We start from the raw sequence: 19,111 nt of genomic DNA on the forward strand, positions 1-19,111 counted from the left end.
GGTGGGGTAGGGTGAAAATTAAATTTTGAAATTGAAAATAACTTTTAAAAACAAACTTTAAATTTTTTTTTGGGTGGGGGGTAGGGGGCTGACGAGAGGGGGGGGGGGATCGGGGTAAGGGTGGGGTAAAAAAATTGAAGTTGAAAAATATATTTTTAGAAAAGCTTTAAATTTATGTTTTAACTAAAAAAATTGTATTGAAGTTGGAGGAAAGTTTTGGAAAATGTTTTCCTTACTTTTTTAAGGGAAGTCATTTTCCTTGAATTTGAGGAAAATGAGTTGATTTGGAAAACATTTTACCCAACCAAACATGAGAAAATTGGAAAATATTTTTCGGAAAATGTTTTCCTTCATACCAAACACACCCTAAATTAGCATATGGTATATTATGAACATCATATAGTGTGAAGGAGAAGGAGAAGGAGAAAAAGTGAAATGCAGGCCATGCTTCATGAAGGTAGAAGTCACTAAACCAATGGCAAGCCTTGAAAGACCTTTGTGATCTTGAGTGAGATGCAAATAATGTTGGTTGGAAAATAAGGGCAAACCTATGGGCAGAATTATGAATGTGCTTATTTTGTGAGTGTGAGAGTCGTTTTTGATTCTGATATTCTATATTGTTGATGATTTTTNTGGTTGGAAAATAAGGGTAAACCTATGGGCAGAATTATGAATGTGCTTATTTCGTGAGTGTGAGAGTCGTTTTTGATTCTGATATTCTATACTGTTAATGATTTTTGTGTGAGCACGAAATCATTCTTGGTGTGAGGGCATTTGAATGCTTTTGTTGAGCTTGAACTTGCATTTGAAGCAAGTATTGTGAGCTTGAGTTCTATTTGATAATGGTTAGTCACAGTTTGACTCTTAGAGTGCACAATTGAACATTGTTTGATTAGTTTGAACCTCTTGTGTGCATTCGTGTTGAGTCTTGAGTAGCACTGTTTGTAGACATCTTTATTGAGCTGATTGATCTTGTGTTTTACTTGAGGGTAAGCAAAAGTTTAAGTTGGGGTGCTGATGAGTCTAGGATTTTGACTCATTTAGGGCTTGTTATTCATACAATTAGTGTCCTCGATGCCTATTTTGTGCTCAAAACTGATGTTTAAATGTTAATTTGTAAATAAAAAGGAAAAGAGCAAGACAAGGACATTACCATGCAAAAATGAGCGAAAAAGATGAAAAAGGCTGAAGATAGTGAAAACTGGTAATCGCCAAAGCCACTCGGCGAGTCACTGAGTGGCACTTTAGCTAGCCAAATGTTCCAGCGTGTCATCCTTGGGGAGAAGCAAACTTGGCGATGACATTGGACCTTCGGCGAACCGCTGAATGGATCGGTGATGCAAAATTTGATTGCCTAAAGTTACAGGATCTCAAGGATGAAAAGTTAAGATAAAATGACGCTGGAGAGGAGCAATTGGCGCATCACCAACCTGGTTGGCGATGCTCTACTAACTCCGCCGAGTGACCTCGAAGGCCAAAATTTGAGAACATATAAATTGATTTTCAAAAAGAAGAAAAAGGAATTATGCCATTGTTAGACTCCGAGTTTTTTGATTGAAACGTTGTTCTTCTTAGTTTTGAGAGTTTTCTAGTAGATTTCAAGTTGAGTTTTTGATATTTAAGCATTTTGGACCATTGTAAAGACGTGGATTGCATTGCCCAACTTATGGATAATGTAGTTGGTAATAATTTCCTACTTTTTATAATGTGTGGCTAAAACCCCATTGTTGGGGCTGTAATTATGTGATTAATTGTCTTAATTAGCTTATGGGTGTTAGTAATTGCTGATATAAAATATTGTTTTGAAGTGTGTTTGATTGATAATTGAGTTTTAACTTATGAGTTATAGTTGCAAATGTAGTTCTAGATTAGCATTCTATGATTGTTCGAGAGAAAGATTTTAGAATTAAGGTTATCAATTGATGATTGTAGTGATTGGGTTGTTGTGGGTTCAACTCGAGATAGTGAATCTTAATTCGATCCTACCTATATAACTCTAGTGAGTAGATAAATTGAAGTTTTGGAATGTTTATAGTTTGATGCTTGTTGTGGTTCGAGAGAACTCACTTGATTCGTGATAGTTGATCGAGAGATGACTATTACATCTAAAGCCTAGCCTACCCACTAAGATTCAGCGCACTTTGGTAATTAGTAATCACCCGTACATTGAAATTGACAATTAATCGATCACATCCCCAAGTATCCCTTTCTATTTGATTACTCTCCTGTTTTTGTAGTTCTTAATTGACAAGCCTTATCGCCCCATTTGACACTTGTTGTCAACCCCTTAGATTTAATCTAATGATTTCGATAATTTCTATTCCTACAGCCGGTTAGAACATAACTTTCACTTCGTAACAAAATTCTCTATCGTATCAATTCCTGTGGGATAGACCCCAACTCTTCGTTGGGTTTATACTAGATTGTCATCGCCTACACTTAATATTTAATGAAGTGTAGTTGAGCGTTATCAGTATGATGTGGGGCATTGAATAAAAGATGGTCACATGTCTCCTATGCATTGTGTTGCAGTTACAACACTTTATAGAGTTGACAATTTTCATTCGCACCAGCACCACTCCTATTGTAATCTTCATATGCCATAGTCTCCATAGCAAAAAAAGAGATTTTAAAAGGCAAACCATTCTCCCATATATACATGATCTTATCAACCCTATCATTTTTCCTTATCATTAACTCCCAAGCACTACCAACAAAGAATTTACATGTACCAGTAGGCATCCACCACAACTTGTCTTATTCATTAGATCTTTGTATTCTGCCTAAATTTGAAGTAATGTGATTACTTACTTCTTCTGATAAGTTCTCATGTAGCAAAGTGTTATTGCATCCCTCTGCATCCCTCCACAAGTATTAGCTGTTTCACCTCCTCTAATTCACCATTATCATGGTTAATAGGCAAGTAGTAATGTAGTGCCCCCATCTGTGTCCAATTATCAAACCAAACACTACAATGACCATTTTTGGGTTCCCGCCAAATCTCCTCGTCCATGAAATCTCTAGCCTATAGCATAAGTTTCCATACCTGAGATCCCCCTCTCCATTATACCACTTGTGGCCTATGTCTTTTCAGTACTTGTTCCACCTAAAATTAGACCATAGTTTGTTGGTTGTTCTAAAATTCCACCATAATTTAGCAAAGATTGCTTTTGAAACATCAAATAGAAATCTAAAACCAAGCCCTCCCTTCTTCCTTTGGTAAACATATGTCATTCCAAGCAATCCAGTGTTTAGATCTTCCCGAATTTAGCAAAAATCTTATGTATATCATGTATAACACATTTTGGTAGACAAATAGAAGATAGCAAATATATAGGAATACTTTGCAATACATGATTAATTAGCACTGCTTTTCCTCCAAGAGACAGCAACCTTCCCTTCCATACCTACAATTTGCTTTGAATCTTCTTGATTAGCTCTGAGTAATGAACCTTCTTCTTCATAGCGTGCCCAATGGGACAGCCAAGATAAGTCAATGGAAAACTTCCTCTCATAAATCCAGTAGTATCCTCCACTTCCTGAACTATGGCATGTACAGTCTTGATGAACATGTAAAATAAACTCTTGCCTTTATTAATAAGTTGGCCTGATTGAGCTTCATATAGTTGTAGAGTGTCCATGATTAATTGCAAAGATTTTTTTATCAGTAGATGTGAATATGATGGTATCATCTGCATAAGCAAGATGATTTAGTTGATCACTCCATTTGGGTAAACCAAAGCTCTTAAACTCATAGTTTTAATACAGATGATTAAGAGCCTTAGCTAACACTTTTGCTGATAATATAAACAGAGCAGGAGATAAAGGATCCCCTTTCTTTACCCCTCTCGTGGAGTGAAAGAAGTCACGAGTTTGCCCATTAACCAGTACAAAGTACTAATTATTGGTTACCAGCCTCCAAATCATATCCAACAACCTGTTATCAAAGCCCATTTTCTCCAAGACACTAATCAGAAACCTCCACTCAACACCTATCATACGTTTTAGCCATGTCTAACTTGATGACCACATTAGTAGGCTTCCCCCTTTTTCTGATCTCTGAAATTACTTCTTGTGCCATTAGCACATTTTCAACGATATTTCTACCTTTCACAAATCCTTATTGGTTAGGAATATCAGTTTTGGTAATATCCCTTCCAACCTATCATGTATAAGTTTGGAAATGCTTTTATTAAGATAATTACTAAAACTAATAGACCTAAAATAGGAAAAGATTGAATAATCTTTTTTAGGTAGTAGGGAAAAATTTTAATGAGTAATAGACTTAGGAAGTGAGTAATCCAGAAAAAAAGCCTGAACCACTTGAACAATATTTGAACCCACTATATCCCAACAAGTTTGGTAAAAGTGACTTTTAAATCCATCTGGTCCACAAGCACTCTCAGCATTAAGCTCAAATACTTCTTTCTTGATCTACTTATCATGTGGTATTGCATTCAACCTATCATTTTAATCTTGTTCTACACGAGGATGTATATACTGTAACAAGGAAAATTTGGAATTAGTAGCTCCCCAAGTGAACTGATCTTTAAAAAAGCACACAACTTCTTCTGCAATCTCTTTATCACCCACAACCCAAAAACGATCTGCTTTCATAATCCTGTTAATATTCCTCTTCTTCCTTTTTCCTTTTACCAGACCATGAAAAAATCTTGTATTTTTATATCCTTCCTCAAACCATTGCATCCTAGTTTTCTACCTACAATAATCTTCTTCATAATGAATATAGAGCTTTAATTCAGCTTGAGCTTGCTGTAAAACAACTCTATTTCTGGAGATGGACATTCTTCAAAAAACTCTTCTGTAATCCTCACAATTTCCTCTCTAATGGACAATTACTTGAAAATGTCTCCAAACTTTTCCTTGCTCCACTTTAACAATGCTAGCTTAGTTCTTTTCTGCTTCAGCTTGAGTTGTATAAATATATCATCCACATCATCAAAAACCCAAGTTTGTAGCAACACATATCTAAAGTCTTCACTTTCTGTCCAGAACTTCAGGAACTTGAAGGCTTTAACAATATTCTGATTGCTATTCCCACAAGTTAATAACAAATGCGCATGGTCAGAACTAGTTCATGTAAGATGCTACAAATTGGTGTCATCATATAAATCAGAAAACTTTTGGTTCACCACCACTCCATCCAGCCCTTTGAAAATACATTCACCATTTACTCTGCTATCCCACCAAGTAAAAGGACTCCCAGAAAACTTGACATCCAACAGATCAAACAAGTTAATACAAAAGACAAATTCTTCATATTCTTTAAGATACATAGGTATGCCTTCAATCTTCTCCTCTATACCCATAATTACATTGAAGTCTCCACCCACAATCCAAGGTGATGAAAAATTGTAACTAAGGGAATAAATCTCATCCCAAAGTATTAGTCTTTCATTAGCATTACAGATAGCATATACAACTGTTGTGATCACTTGATTTCCATCTTCCAAAGTAAGTTGTAAGGAGAGTTTCTGCTCAGTGTCAGAAATAAGTCCCACTTGTATATGTTCTCTAATAAAAACCCAAATCTGGACATTACTTGTAATCCTCCGGAAAATGCTAGGTTAAACTAGAGCCTAAACGTAAGGGTTAAAAATCATAAAGTGACTCCCCGCAGATTAGTAGACCACCTAGAGTTAAAATGAGGGTTGCAAGGGTCAAGGCAAAGGGAAAAGTGCCAAGGCAAAGGGGCTAAGCCAAGGCCGAAGGCCAAGGCTGCCCCAAACTTGGGCACACTGCCTCAAGCTCCACTGCCATCACCACGGCTCATTGTAGGCCTCGTGGAATTGCCTTGGCCAAGGAGGAGAAGCCCCCCAAGTGGCCTAGCCACTGCCTCAAGGTCTATGAGAGGGACCACACTCCAGTGGTCTTAACCACGGCTCGTAGAGCCCCTCGTGAAGATGCCTTGGGCATTTGAGCTAGGGTCCCCAAACGACATGGCTACTGCCTCAAGGACCATGAGAGGGACCAGGGCTCGTGGAGCCCCTTGTGGGAATGACTTGGGCTTGTGAGCCTCATGCACCATTTACGTAGCTACTGCCCCAACCTTCACGAGGGGGACCACGAATCGTTGTCCTCACCATGACTAGTAAAGGTGGCTCGTGGTGCTTAGACAAGATCACTAAATGAAGGTCAAGTAAGTCTTTTTCTTTTTTTGTCCAATTAAAGTGGGGTTGTTTTAAGTTAAAATTCACCCAAAATAAGTCATTATACTCAAACACCAAAATCAAACTAAAATTTGATCTTCCTCACAATATTTCTCTCTAAAACTCAAAGGAGAAGCAGAGTCGAATTGGAGCTATGGTTTGGAGAATTCAAGGTTTCTTCCTCAAATTTCTTAGAGATTCATAATCAAGGTATGGTGGCTTTTCATCTATGGGTAGCTTTCACCCATAGAGTCCCTTCAAAACATGATTTCAAAGCTTCCAATTTCCCCAAAACCTAGGGTTTCAATCTAAGTCATGGGTTCTCTTTCAAAATGTTTTCAATTGTTGATTTTTGATGGATTATGATTGAATTGATGATTTAATATTTATTAATGATGAATTTCCCCCAAGAACCCATGAATCCGCCATATTGCCATATTGTGAATTATGATGTGGGTTGATTGATTGTAGAAGCATGTCAATTGATTATGTCTAGATTGATTTAGTTTGTTGAATCATGATATTATCCATGTCTAATGTAGAAATTCTATATGTTTGGATTGAATGTGATTCATGGTTCTTGAGGGGCAAATTCTGAAGGTTTATACTTGTTTATGAGAATTGTGTATGACATTATGATTCACTTAGAAAGTGAAGATTCTATGATTGTGGTGTAATTGTTGTATTATTGAAAGATCATTCTCCCCATACCCTTACACATGACTATGTATGAAATGTCTATGACTATGATAGTATTATTGTGTTGATTGGAATACTATTCTCATGAACACACTATGAACATGATGTGAAAGGTTTACTCAAATATTGATGATTCTATGGTTGAAAGTCCATTCTCACCTAATTGAATCCATGAACTATTTTAAGAGTTGTGTTGAATGAAGGGTAAGATATTCCTTCACACATGTAAATACAATTCAAGACTAATTATGTAAATTTTGGGAAAGTTATGCTTAGCATCGAGTGAATATGGAATGTGAGGTAGAGGCCCTACCGTCAATACAATAGGCCGGGTCATCCAAAGTAACCTCATGAGATGGAAGCTCCCCAGTAAATACAATAGGTTTGGGGTTTCTAGAAGCAATCTCCCTATACCATAACTATGTGCTCACATAGGTCTTTAGCTTGTGGATCCACCAAAAAGCTAATACATGTAGCTCTACCTTAGGCAAGTAGGACATCTCTTTTCGGTGTGGGACATGACAACGGATTCCATGTATCTCACATGGTGTATGTCGGTTAAGGCAACTTCCCTATATGACAAGAATATGAATATGACAATAACATGAACATGAACATGAACTATACTTATGACTTCTTAAGGAGTTATACTTAGTGTGAGTGGGGTATGGGACTTCACTTATGCATTGCACAAGTAGGCTTTGGAAAGTGGTTATAGTGTGGTTTTATTATGCTATGAAGATATATGAATTTATGCATGTATGATGTGGATTAATGCTAAAAGTGGCTTCCCTTCTCATAAATTAATGAACATGAATGGTTCCTTGTTTATGAATATTGACTATGAATGAGGACAAGGTATAATATGTTTGATTATGGTGGCTTAAAAGTGATACTTAGTATTCGATAGGATTATGGGATCTTGGCTATGCATTGTACAAGTAAAGGTTTGGGTTGCTTATGAGTTGGTTTGACTATGTATTTACACTATTGTGAATGATGACTCTTAAAAATGATAAAGATCATGGTTTCAACTAAAATGTCCCATTTTGCATGATTTAAGTATTTTAGTGCATGGCTTCCACACTTAGTGCATTTTTGTGCTAACCCATATTTTCTACATTTTTCTGTAAGTGTAGGTCCCAGTTTTTGAGGTTTGCTTCTCCTTGGTTGAAAGCTTGGATTGATTCTCTCCTTACTTTGGTGAGTCCTCACAGTTCGAGGACAAGAGTTATTCTTTCTAGTTTTCTTTCGTATGTTCTACTTTGAGACTTTATTGTAAAGGGTTGTGACCCTATTGATTCTCGATTGTATTAGATGGCTTATCGAGACAATGTCTAGACTTCTAATTTGATTTTATGGAAAGACTTCGATTGTAAAAAGTTTTAAATTCTGCATCATTTCTATTACTTATGTTTATGATATGCTAAGGGCTTGTATGAGACCCCCTTCGGGGTCAAGTACGCCGTGTTACATCTAGGGGTACCCCCGGGTCGTGACAAACTTGGTATCAGAGCGCAAGGTTTAGAATGATTCTAGGATGATGTCTCATAAGCCACGTCTAGTAGAGTCTTGTTTATGAGTGTGAAGTGTACCATATTTATGAATGAGAGGCTATAAGATGTTTAGGAGATCTCGCTTCTTTTATTACTCTTTAGTCGTGCCTTGGAGTTTTAATACCATGAAGTCCTTTTCCTAACCCTTATTTCATGTCTACAGAATATGACTACGAGAAGGGCGAACGCAAGAATGATGGAAGAGGAGAATATGAATGAGAGAGTTCCTCTCCAAGATCCTCAATTTCCTAGAGCTCCTATTGATGCGGGGGCTATGACAAATGTGGAAATAAGGTCAGCTCTCAAAATATTGACTCAAGCCGTGAAGGCCCAAGTCAATAGGGATACTAGTACTCATGTGAACCCCAATGTAAGTATAACCACTTCAAGGATAAGATATTTTACTAGAATGAATCCTCCTATGTTCCATGGCTCCAAATTGGAGGAGGACCCATAAAGGTTCATTGATGAGATCTATAAGGTGCTTGATGCTATGGGAGTGTTTCCACAAGAAAAGGCGAAATTATCCACCTACCAATTGAAAGATGTGGCTCAAGTATGGTATGAGCAATGGAAGGGTGAGAGACCTGTAGGAATGAGCCCGATAGATTGGGAATTATTCAAGTCAGTCTTCCTTGATAGGTTTTTTCCCCTAGTGTTGAGGGAACGAAAGATGAAACAGTTCATAAATCTTAGACGAGGGGGTATGAGTGTGAACGAGTATGGCCTTAAGTTCACCCAATTGTCTAAGTATGCTCCAACCTTGGTGACGGACTCTAGGGCAAAGATGAAAAAATTTGTTATGGGGGTATCCGATTTGGTAGTCAATGAATGTTGTTCGGCAATGCTCATCCAAAGTATGAATATTTCACATCTTATGGTTCATGCCGAACAAATTGAGGAACAAAAGCTCAAGCAAGTGAATAGGGAAGTGAAAAGAGCAAGGACTGATGATGGGAATTCTTCCAAGGGTAAATCCAAGGGTCAAGGACAACCAAGGTTCAAGAGAAGGTTCTCCAACCAAGGCTCCTCTAGTGCTCCAAGGGTCAACAATGATAGGGTTCCTAACACTAAGCCTCAAGGAGGCAATAGTGGTGGAACTTTAATGGTGAGGCCTACATGTGCTAAGTGCGGTAAGAAACATGATGGTAAATGTCTTGCCGGCATGGGTGTTTTCTATGGTTGTGGTAAGAGTTGTCATCAATTGAAGAATTGCCCAACACTTGCGGCCAAGGGGAGAGAAGATAAGCAAACTCCTCCTAGTGGTTCGAATTCCGATGCTCCCAAGAAAAACCACTTTATGCTCTTCAATCCTGAGGTGACCAAGAGAGTTCCCCGGATGTTGTGACCATTATGTTACAAGTCTTTTCTATTGATGTATATCCCGGTGACACCTTTAGTGGCTATAAAGTTTGAAATACTCACCTTTAGTGGCTAAAATCCTTAAATCATGCAAAAAGGGTCATTTTAGTTGAAACTATGCACTTTATCATTTTTAAGAGTCATCATGCACAATAGTGTCAATACATAGTCAAACCAATTCATAAGCAACCCTAAGCTTTACTTGTGCAATGCAGAGACAAGATCTCATAATCCTATCTAACCTTTGTACCAAGCCTTTTTTGGAATGCCTTTCAAAAGTGTGAAGTAAATTGAGTACCCCGATCCAAAATAATAGATAAAGGAACCCCATGCAACTTCACTATCTCCTTGATGTACAATTTGGCATAGTCTTCCACCGAAAAGGAAACCTTGATGGGAATAAAGTGGACAAATTTTGTCATTCTATCCACAATAACCCAAATAGGATCATGTTGCCTTCTAGTACGGGGCAAACCCACAACAAAGTCCATGTTCACACCCTCCCACTTCCAAGTGGGAATATCTACATCTTGGGACAAACCTCTCGGTCTTAGGTGTTCGGCCTTAACTTGTTGACAATTCGGACATTTGGCTACAACACCCGTTATATCCTTCTTAATACCATTCCACTAATATACTTCTCGTAGATCACAGTACATCTTGGTGGCCCATGGATGAATAGAATATCGCGAATAATGAGCTTCTTCTAGAATTTGCTCTCTCAAGTCATCAACATTCGTAACACATAACCGACCTTGATACCTAAGTACCCCATGTCCCCCCGGGGAGAAAGACTCAACGGACTTGTTGAGTACCGATTCTTTCAACTCCACTAACATGGGATCAAGGTCTTACTTGGACTTCACATCCATTACAAAGGATGATTCGGAACCATTATGGACCATGACACCACTCTTGGTGGAATCCACTAGTTGGAAACCTAACCGGGCCAACCTATGCACATCACGAACTAACGCCTTCTTCTCACCCTCTACATAGGCCACACTATCTATGGACAATTGGCTTAGGGCATCCACGACTACATTGGCTTTGACAGGGTGGTAAAGGACACTCATGTCATAATCCTTCAAAAGTTCCAACCACTTTTTTTGTCGGAGATTCAAGTCTTTTGGCTAAATGCATATTGAAGACTCTTGTGATCAGTGAACACATCAACATCCAACCCATGTAGATAATGTCTCCATAGTTTCAAAGTAAAAACCACCGCCGCTAATTCAAGATCATGGGTCAGATAATTCTTCTCAGGAACCTTAAGTTGCCTTGAAGCATAGGCAATCACTTTATCATGTTGCATTAGCACACATCCCAACCCCACACTAAAGGCATCACAATATACCACAAACCCATCGGTACCCTCCGGTAAGGTCAACACTGGAGGAGAAGTAAGTCTATCTTTCAACTCTTGGAAGTTTTTCTCACAAGCCTCCGACCAAACAAACTTAGCTTTCTTTTGCGTCAAAGCTGTCAACGGAGAAGCAATGGAGGAAAAACCCTCAACAAACCTGTTATATTAACCGGCCAAACCCAAGAACCTTCTAATATCGGAAGGAGTAAGAGGTCTAGGCCAACTCTTGACCGCATCCGTCTTCTTAGGATATACCTCAATACCCTTAATCGACACAATATGACCAAGGAAGGCTACGGAACTTAGCCAAGACGCATATTTACTAAACTTTGCATATAATTGGTGGTCCTTAAGGACTTGCAATAGAATCCTCAAATGGTCCATATGGTCACTCTCACTCCTAGAATAGATCAAATATCATTGATAAACACAATGATGAACATGTCAAGATATTGCCGGAAAATCCTATTCATAAGGTCCATAAATGTCGCCTGGGCATTAGTTAGGCCAAAAGACATCACCACAATATAGTGGCCATACTGGGTCCTAAAGGCCGTCTTGGGAATGTCAACCCCTCTTACCCTTAGTTGATGGTAACCCAAACGAAGATCTATTTTGGAGAAATAGTTAGCCCCTTGAAGTTGATCAACCAAGTCATCAATTCTTGGAATGGGATACTTATTCTTTATGGTCACTTTGTTTAGTTGGCGATAGTCGATACACATTCTAAGAGACCCATCCTTATTTTGAATAAATAATATCAGAGCACCCCATGGAGAGACACTCGGTTGATTAAAGCCTTTGTCTAACAAATCCTTGAGTTTCTCCTTCAACTCTTTCAACTCAGCCAGAGCTATTCTATAAGTAGAAATGGAGATAGGTTGCATATATGGCAAGATATTAATGCCAAAATCTATTTCCCGTTAGGGAGGAATTCCAGGCAAGTCATTGGGAAAGAGTTCTGGAAATTCACTCAGCACGAGGACCGACTCTAGAGAAGGGGTTTCGGACTCAACACCCATAACCCTAACAATATGGTAAATACACCCCTTGGAGATCATTTCCCTAGCTTTTAGACAAGAAACAAATTGACCTCTAAGGATAGAATTCCCCCCTTTCCACTCTAAAATGGACTCATTTGGAAATTGAAACTTTACTACCCGAGTCCTACAATCAATAGAGGCATAACATGCATGCAACCAATCCATACCCAAATCACATCAAAATCTAACATGTCTAACTCCACTAAATCCACCAAGGTAACTTTATGGGACAAAGAAATAGGACAACTCCTGTAGACTCTTTTTTCCACTACCGAGTCACTAACCGGGGTAGATGATGCCGCATCAGTAGGAGCTTTAGGCATATTAGGTTTTACAACCTTAGGAGTAGCTCGAGAAGGCATAGATGGGTTCATAAGTGGTGGGAAATCAACTAAATTATTCTTATCACTCATAGGAGGTGGCTGACCAGTGGCCGGCTAGGCCATAACTGGTGGGCGGAGGCAATATTAAATAAAAAGACGGCAGCTAGATGGCGGCGACTTTTTAGATTAACCAATTTTCTTCATATAATAATTTTTGTTTTTCACTTCAATTTCTTCTTAATTTTCGAGTTGTTGTAGTGCATGTACTGTTCATTTCCATTAAATTATTGGGACTTATGGAGCCAAAAAAGATACTAGAAATCCTATGTGAAAATTTAAGAAAAAAAATACACATGGGGTGACCGTTTAGTCTCCTGCAATTTATTCAACTCATGAAACTCAATATAAAACCAATGTCTCAATTTAGGGTTGTTCACAAATTCTTAATCCACTAAATTATTGGGACTTACGAAGCCAAAAAGATGCTACAAAATTTCTATGCATATCCACTATTTCTGGTAGCCTAAATTTCCTCATAAAGCTCATTATCAACTTTGTTGTTTCATTGACTGTTGGGATATATACTATTAATCATATGTTTAAACATAGTATTTATTATAGAATAATTATTTATTAAGTTTTAATAGATCGTACATTCGTTTATGGTGTTTGTATACTTATATAATAGATTATTTAGTGTATATAGTTTTAGCTTATATACATAGAGGTTTAAATCACCGTTTCTTATAAGTATAAAATTTTTGTTCACAATCTTGGAAATTGGACATGTCATCGGTACGATTGTAGAAAAAGATTGTATATAGTTTATCTTCATTAAGGGAACCATTTGTTCCAACTACTTGTACTAGTGCATTTTGTATGTATTGAACAGGACCAAGTAGAGATAGTTGATTTAGACTGACTGACAAAAGTATATATTTTCTAAACTGTTAAATGTACTTATATTCTCAATTCTGATATAACTATTATGATCTGTATATATTAATTATTGTTTCTATTTCTTAAAAAAAAAATTCTAAAATGGGTCAATATGCCTGGTAGATTTTTGGATGATAATAATATATAATTGTGAAATAATAAGTTAGTTGATGGAATCCATGTCTCGTCATAAAGATGGATTGATATGCCTTTTTGAGAAACTTATAAGTTTTCATCCCGTCAAACCTTTGTAATGACCCTCCTGGTCATTTTTGTGTCTTGCCTTCTGTGTGTCATTTAGAGCGTGCCTGTAGCGACCCCAAGTCATTTATGACTTGCTGGGACTGACAGTTCGGTCACCTGGTCGTTCGTTTGGTCTTGGTGCAAGTTTTTTGTGTTTTGGGGCTTATGAACGTTGTACGATCATTTTCAATCAAAAGTTCAAGAAGATGACATCATAATCCAATTCTGACAATTCCATCAGCTTCGAAAGGGTCATTTTAGGCTAGTAGCATGGTCGGCATGACTCCCGAGGTTTTCAGTGTGAGTCTGTGCGATTAGGCGTTTTAACTTTAAGTTTAAGCCTAAGTTTAACTTTGGTAAACATTCTGAGTAAACGCGCTCGTATGAGACTTCTGTCAACGCGGTTAGCTCCAGAATGTCGAGTTTGGTCTAGATTGACCTTTCTTTTGTGTTCCGAGGTTTTTGATATCTTTTGGAGCCCTTTTGTGGGTTTTGACTTAAAATATCATTTGAAAGTGAGACCCACTTTTTGTCAAGATGACCTCGTATGGAAATTTCGACTGCACCGTTGAGTCCGGATTATTGAATTTGGTATGGTTGCATATCTCATTTACGTGCACGAGGTTCCGAACAAGTTCGGAGCACCCTGTCGGAGTTTTAAAATTTTGGGGAAAATTGCAGAAAATCTGCTATTTAATGCAGATAACTCAGCAACCATTTCCCAAACATAAAACCCTCTTAACTCTCTCATCTCTCATCCGAATTAGGCGATTCGAAGTGCGGGAGGTTTATAGTTTCGGTGGCTTCACTGTAGAGTGTTCGGAAGTTGTTTGGTGCACGTAGTTTGAGGAAATTTTGCGATTAACCTAACTGTTGTACCCCTTTTTCGAGCCTTTGTTTTGGCATTATTGTTTTGGTCATATCTCTTTCATTTTAGCTCAGTTTTGGGTGATTCAAAGTCCCACGTGTTAAGAATTGTTGTGACTTCATCGTAGAGTGTTCAAGGAGTGTTGAGCACCATTAGATTCTTGTAGATTTTGAGTTTTGACTGCTGTAGGTTTTCTTTTAGTTGATTAAAGTGTGGTTTCTTGCTTGTTGGTTTTTGCGGTGTTTTGAGCCTAGAATTGTGTTCCATTTTGGAAAACAAGTTTGAAATGCTGTTTAGAGTGTCTTAAAGGAGTCAAATTCAGACAGTTTGGTGCAGGTCCCACGATTCCCATTTTGACTCCAAAATTGACCCGTCTCCGTTTGTTGTGATTTTGGTGTCTAAACAACCGTACTAACGTTGTATTCCTATATTTGATAGAGTGACAGCGTTCAAAGGTTGTTAGGGAAAGAAAAACTCCGGTAAAGTGATTAGGAGCGCGCAAGGTTGGCCTTAAGGTAGGCCTTGACTTCCTTTTTTTTAGATTGAGCTGAAATGTATAAAAACATGCCGATTGGAGTGAATTGGGGGTGGGTACCAGTTTCCTACCTTATTATGATTAGATACCTCATGTTAGGATCGATTGGCCATATTTCAGGTATAGTATCATGGTAACCCGTTTAGTAGAGGTGCATGCTTAAGTGCTAAATTCTTTTGTATGCTATGTGTTGTATGCCTTGTTTATCCTTAACTGTAAGCATGATGTCCTTAGTCTAGGTTAGGCTAACATTGACTTAGACTTATGACCCGTGTGGGCTAGATAGCCTTGACTTTCTGTCGACGTCGTTCAGATGACTTAGCTCCTTGTAGACTGGAGTAGCAGACTTGAGTCTGATAGTTGAGCCTTAGATTAGGCATTATCGCTGCTTGCTGCACTTCTGTATCTTCTCTCTCTAGTTCTGACGCATTCTCAAAGGTTTAGTGCATCACTAAAGATGTGGGATTGAGATAGTATAGGCTTGGAGCTTTTTTAGTGATTTCTTAGAGTTGACGGCATTCCACGATGGAAGTTGTTGGATTGGATCCTATTGGAGATACCATCAACCCCGGGGTCATTCTTTCTAGCTGGGCTGGGAGCATATCACTGGCTGGGTAGACTCGGTGATATCGGCGATTACCCCACACCTCTCTTTCTAGCTGGGTTGGGAGTGTACTTCTGGCTGGGTGTCCCCGGGTCGATCTTTCTAGCTAGACTGGGAGTTGACTGCAAGGTAGGTCGACTCGCGATAACTACCTCACCCTCAGGTCCCACTTTCTAGCTGGGCTGGGAGTGGACTGTTTGGTTGGGTGCCCCCTAGGGTCACTCTTTCTAGCTGGGCTGGGAGTGCATTGCTGGCTGGTGGAGTCTGATGGATTATCTTAGTTACTTTGGGCTGGGAGCCCGGTTTTCTTCTTTCTTAGTAGACTTAGCTTTTCTCTGTACCTGTCGGGCTTATAGGGGTCTGTTCAGGTTTTACTTAAACTTGCGCACGAGTGTACCTTCTGGGCTTTTGGGGGTCCAGTTAGGTTTAGTTTAGTTGTACTTAGTTTTTTTTTGTATGCTCGTGTGTTTTCTTTTCATATTCACTTTAACGTTTCTGTGTCTAGATTCTATCCTTTCTTATTGTTTTTACCCTTTTTGCTCAGTCGGCCTTTGATGCCTATTGAGTACCTGTTGTGTTGGTACTCTTGCTATGCTCTGCATCTATTTCGTGATACAGGTCCCAGTACCAGTTACCGGCGGTTATTAGCTCCAGCCTTCTTTTGCAGCTGTGATTCGGAGACGAGGGCGAGCACTTGGCGTTTTGGGTTTGTCTTGTCTCTTTCTTTTGTTTTAGCTAGTCTTGTTGCCTTTGAGACACGCTTTGTTGTGGTCCAGTTTTGGGACTTGTACTCTTTATTAGATAGCTCTGTACTAATGACTTCCAGGTTCTGGGAGGGATTTCTATATATATTTATTTTGGGTTGCTTCCGCCTTGTTATTCTTGTTTAGATAATTGTTTTTGCTAGTTTCTGAACGTTCGCTCATTGTTTGATGTTTTGGGTTACGGGTTGGCTTACCTACTGGTAAGGTATAGTAGGTACCATCATGACCCGATAAATCGGGTCGTGACAAGTTGGTATCAGAGCACTAGATTTATCGGTCTCACTTGTACAAAGCTAACTTCTACTAGAGTCCTACAAATTGGTGCGGAGACATCCGTAACATATCTTCTGGAGGCTACAGGATGTCCGTAGAAAGATTTCCTCTTCTGTTTCACTTTCGTGCGGCATGTGTCTTATTGGTTCTTTGAAATCTCACTTGTTTCACTCTTTCGCAGGCTGGGTCGCTCGCGAGGTGGTGCGACCTGGGATGATGCACCCAGGCGTGCAGACAGATCCCAAGCTTTGGGTTGACGCCGACCCCGAGGTCGAGAGAGGGCCGCAACACCAGTCCAGGAAAGAGAGGAGGATCCAGAGCCAGTAGTGGACCCTCCAACACTTCGTATACCTAATCAGCCTGTGGGGCCGGGGCCAGCCTGGCCGCCACCCGAACTAATTCTGACTCCAGATCTCCAGGCCGCTATTTCTCAGCTCTTAGGTGTGCTTGGGGGGATGCAGCAGCCACCCGCCCCAGCTACACCAGCACTAGTATCGCAGAATCAGCCTATAGTAAGGGCACCTCAAGTCCTGGTACCACCTAAGGGAGTATAACCCTTGGCAGCGGACAGACCTATGCCACTTGAGGACTAGAAGTTGCTTAGTGTGTTTCTTAGGTTGACACCACCGAGGCTTACTGGGGCTGTGGGTGAGGATGCCCATGAGTTTCTTACTACTTGCTGTGAGAGGCTTCACACCTTGGGCCTTGTGGAGTCTAGAGGGGCCGACTTCATTGCTTAAAAGCTAGATGGGCCAGCCAGGCAGTGGTGGCGCACATTCATAAAACCAGGCTAGTTGGATCTCCACCGGTATCATGGGATGAGTTTTTTGAGGCCTTCTTGGCCAAGTTTATCCCTCGTAGCGTCAGAGACCGCCTCAGGGGTCAGTTCTACAGGTTGGAGCAGGGCTGCATGTCAGTAACAGTGTACGAGACTAGATTCCACGAGATTTCCCGCCATGCCGAGATGATATAACCTACAGAGGAGGAGAGAGTTAGGTGCTTTGTTCGTGGGTTGACATTGCAGCTTCGTCTTGAGACCCAGTCCTTAGTTTCTGCGAGTCTATTTTTTTTAGACGTAGTTGACCATTCTAGTACTATGGAGCATCTTCTTCGCGAGGCCCAAGGGGGCAGCGAGAAGAGGGCTAGGCATGAGGGCAGCTACAGTGACTCCCGCCCCAGGTCTAGAGATTATCATGACAGGGCCGGACGATGGTTTCGACAGGATCAGTCTAACTAACCTACACAGGCCTCTCTTCAGGCATTAGATGGTGGTCGGACTGAGGCTAGTTCAAGTCAGGGCCGCGAGGTGTTTTAGTCGGGTTCTTCAGGCCATGATAGTTGTTTTTCTAGGAATCGCCCTCGACAGGGTTGCTATGAGTGTGGTGAGATGGGTCATTGGGCCAGGGACTGCCGTCAGCATAGTCGGATTGTTCCCGCTCCTCATGCAGCTCCCCCAGCTTTACCAGCTCCACCAGCTAGAGGCCGTGGTCAGGGTCAGGACCATAGAGGTGGTTAGTAGGGTGTACGGGGTGGTCCCCGAGGAGGCAGGTCAGGTGGTAGGCTTGATGGTCAGGGTAGAGGCATACATAGCCATTTCTATGCAGCTCCAGCGAAGGCGGAGGCTGAGGCATCAGACGATGTGATCACAGGTACGATTATTTTATGCCATCAGCCCGCCTTGGCTTTATTTGATTCGGGCTCTAATTTTTTGTACGTTTCTATTTACCATGCCTCTCGATTGAGTATGATGTCTGAGCCTCTGGTAGCGTTGTTGCATGTGTCGACCCTCGTGGGTGAATCTTTAGTAGTGGATCAGGTATTTCGATCTTGATTAGTTATTATCCAGGGGCGTGGCACCCGGGCTGACCTTATATTGCTTGACATGGTTGATTTCGATGTGATTCTGGGCATGGACTGGTTATCCCCTTATCGTGTTGTTTTAGATTGCTTCTGTAAGACCGTTACCTTAGCCATTCCTGGTATTCCTCCGGTGGTGTGGCAGGGATCTCGTGGTAGCACACAAGTTGGGGTTATCTCTTTTATTCAGGCTAGGACGCTAATGGATAGTGGATGCTTATCATATTTGGCTAATGTGCGTGATGTGAGTAGGGAGGTTACTCCGGTTGACTCAGTTCCTATTGTTCGTGACTTCTTAGATGTGTTTCCAACTGACCTACCCCTAGAGCGTGATATTGATTTTCCGATTGAGCTTGAGCCAGGTACTTGGCCTATTTCTATTCTGCCATATCGAATGGCTCATGCAGAGCTCAAAGAGCTCAGTGTTCAGCTTCAGGATCTCTTGGGTAAGGGATTTATCAGACCTAGTGTTTCACCTTAGGACGCTCCCGTTCTTTTTGTTAAGAAGA

Source organism: Solanum stenotomum, chromosome 2 (genome assembly GCF_019186545.1).
Source record: "Solanum stenotomum isolate F172 chromosome 2, ASM1918654v1, whole genome shotgun sequence".
Classification (NCBI taxonomy): Eukaryota; Viridiplantae; Streptophyta; class Magnoliopsida; order Solanales; family Solanaceae; genus Solanum; species Solanum stenotomum.